This window comes from Glycine max, chromosome 10 (genome assembly GCF_000004515.6).
Source record: "Glycine max cultivar Williams 82 chromosome 10, Glycine_max_v4.0, whole genome shotgun sequence".
Classification (NCBI taxonomy): Eukaryota; Viridiplantae; Streptophyta; class Magnoliopsida; order Fabales; family Fabaceae; genus Glycine; species Glycine max.
Genome location: NC_038246.2, coordinates 24457043 through 24460313, shown reverse-complemented (window position 1 = coordinate 24460313; position 3271 = coordinate 24457043).

The window sequence follows — 3271 nt, the reverse complement described above, 5'->3', positions numbered from 1 at the left end:
CGCCGTGCATTATTATAGCTCGGGCCAGGAGTTGTATTATTGGATGGTCGGGGTGTGGCTGGAGCTGTGTGTTGGGCAGGCGTTTTTTCTGTTGTGGGAGGTCCTTTCACTTGATTTGGGAGGGAACTCCCGGCTCGGATCGAAAAGTTCGGGGGTTTGTGCTGGTATGAGTTTTGGACATTTTGGGGCGCTTTCATCCATGTTGGGGCGGTGGTGACCGCGTGGGTATCTCCTTCCTTTTTCCTCGTGCCCACCACTGGGACTCTTCTGTTGTTTTTGGGGGCAACGTTGGAGGCATATTCAAACTTGCCTTTTCTCAGTCTGGACTCGATTCTTTCTCCGGCGAAGACGAGGTCTGCAAAGTTAGCTGGCATGTATCCTATCAGCTTCTCATAGTAGAACGTAGGCAACGTATCTACCATAATTGTGATCATCTCCCTCTCAATCATGGGCGGGACGACTTGGGCTGCGAGATCTCTCCACCTTTGGGCATATTCTTTAATGGGCTCATGTTCTCGCTTGGTCATACTCTGAAGCTGGTTCCGATCAGGAGCCATATCCGTGTTGTATTGGTACTGCCTAATGAAGGTAGTTGCCAAGTCTTTCCACAACTGGATCTGAGAAGCTTCCAGATTGGTATACCATGCCACTACTGCTACGGCTAAGCTGTCTTGAAAGAAATGCATCAACAACTTTTCGTCCGTTGAATATGCCCCCATCCTTCGGCAATACATCCGAAGATGACCTTTTGGACACATAGTCCCTTTGTATTTATCAGAGCACTTGGATCCACCTCAAGGCCCTTTTTGGATAACGTGATGAGTTTCAGAACTTCTCGTTTTATAAAAAAGAACAAAGCTTTTATCTAGCCAAGATCATACAAAAGTGTTACAACAGAACCTAACGGTTTCTAATTATATGGGCCATCAAATCTATCATGTGTTGACAGTAATTGATTAGCCCGTGAATTTCCTCAGGGGCTGAACACACTTCAACGATGGCGTTCGCTTTGGCTAGTAGTCGCGGGAGGTCTTGACTTCCATTTAAGGTCAAGGCAAACCTATCCATCCACATGGTCGCTTCTTGATGCAATGCATCAATCACCCTCCCTCTTGCTTCCTTCTCGGCGTACGCTTGTGCGAAGTCCTCTACTAGTTTTTGTTCATGGGTCAACGACTGGTTTAACTCTTCCTTGTATTGCCCTATGATAGCTAGCATGCTTTGCTCCGTGGCTTCCAAGTGTTGAGCCAAACTCCTCTTGGATCTAAAGCAAGCAGCTAACTCTTCTTTTAAGATCATGCCATGCACCCGTGACTGGTCCCTTTCCTCTCTCCAGAGCTTGAGCTCATTGTTGCTGCCCCACAAAGCTCCTCGGAATTTATCTCGGCCATGTTCCTCCTTGCGGGCCCTTTTGGTTTCTTGTTCAAGGGCTCTTGCAGCGGCCGCATTTTCCTCTCGTAACTCGGTGCACTTTCTCCGGATGTTTGTAGTGGCTGACTTGAATTTTTCTTTGGCGAGTCTTGCCTTTCCTAGCTCTAATTTTAGAGCTTGGACTTCTTCATCCTCTTCCAGAGCTTTGAAGTTCTCCTCATTGATAACTTTCAACTTGGAGAGCCAATCTAACCCTCGCGTATGAACCCTCAGCCATTCATGATAACCACCGATGATGCCATTACGGATGCCCCTAAGTTCTTTATCTTTCCTCAACGGACTTCTCCAGGCCTTGTGGACTCTTTGTACAACCTTGAGACTTTGCCTGCCGAAATCTCTCACAAGGAAAGGCGAGAGGCTCTCTTCCGTTGACGCTCCCCTCATGGGGTACCCTAGCTGTCTTATGGAAAGTGCGGGATTATAGTTAATACAACCCCTCGTCCCTATCAACGGAACGTTAGGGTAGTCCCCACACGAGAAAAGAACTCCCACATTTCCTTCCTTCCATCGAGGAAACCAATTGATTGTGCTGCCTCCTATCCCAGCCAAGTGTTGGTCCCAATCGACTCTTCTCTTTTCGACGCACGAGCGATAACTTTGAAGCGGACACGGGTGTCTTATGTCTTGTTGGAATAGGTGCGAAACCAACCACACACAAAGAGCGGGTAAGCAGCAGACGATCCGTGCACTGTTCTTCTCGCACCTTCGATCAAATGTATCAAATAAGTCCGCCAAGATAGCCACCAGTGGGCTCTCCTTGCTATGGGGATATGCAAGGAAAGCATCAATTGCGGCTAGGTCCACCAAACCGTCCACGTTCGGAAAGAGGACAACCCCAAAGATTAGCAAAGCTAGTATATCCGCAAATGGGACCCACTTTTCTTGACTTGCCATATCCCTTGCCTTGCCTTCCAAGTATTTCCGCGGTAGGCCCACTACGCCGTTTTGATTTTGCTTCATACGATCCAACTCTCTCGCCGAATCTCCGACCACAGCTGCAATCTTGCTCAAGGAGGGAAGAAACCCGGAGAAAAGATACGGTTTTCTTCCCCCAAGAGGGCATCCTAATATCTCCTCAAATTCTTCAACAGTCGATACCATTTGGAAGTCCCTAAATGTGAAGCATCTCAACGGCTGGTCATAGTATTGGGCGAGGGATACAATAGCTTTCGTAAATACCTCCGCTGCGGTCAAACCTAAAATCTTTCCGTACACTTTGCGGAAGGCTTGCCTTTGGAGAGGTCCCATCAATCGTCCCAACTCCTTAAGGCTGGTGACATCTAGACCCTTAATCTTGACTTGATAAAATCTTTTTCTGTTTTGATTTGTCCCCATCATTTACCTAAAAAAGGGATGGATCAAGACTCCGATATGAATGATGCAATGCGCATGCATGAAAACAGAAAGAAAACAAAACAAGGGGTAATTTACATATACGAGACCAAAAAAGATCCATCTTTTTAATACTACGTTGTAGGCATTATGGCGCCTCAACGTATGTATTAAAAAGTGACGTATTACTCTAACAAAACATCACTAGCAAAACTATATTTTATGTGTTATTCGCAGAGAAATGCATGAGAACAAATGGCACGAAGTGTGTTTGCTCTATGCCCTTATTTGGGAACCTATAGGGTAATATCTAGGGGTCTCTAATAACTACTCCCAACGATTCATAACTCACATGGCTATTTTCACTATTATCAAGCAAGTCAGAGACCTAGCATGATCATAGATTCACCTCCACTCCTTAGATTCCCATGAACCCGGATATAGGGCCCCCTTTTTTACTCAAACCCGTGGGTGCTTAGAATGCAGTGTAAAAATGTGGAAAAGACAA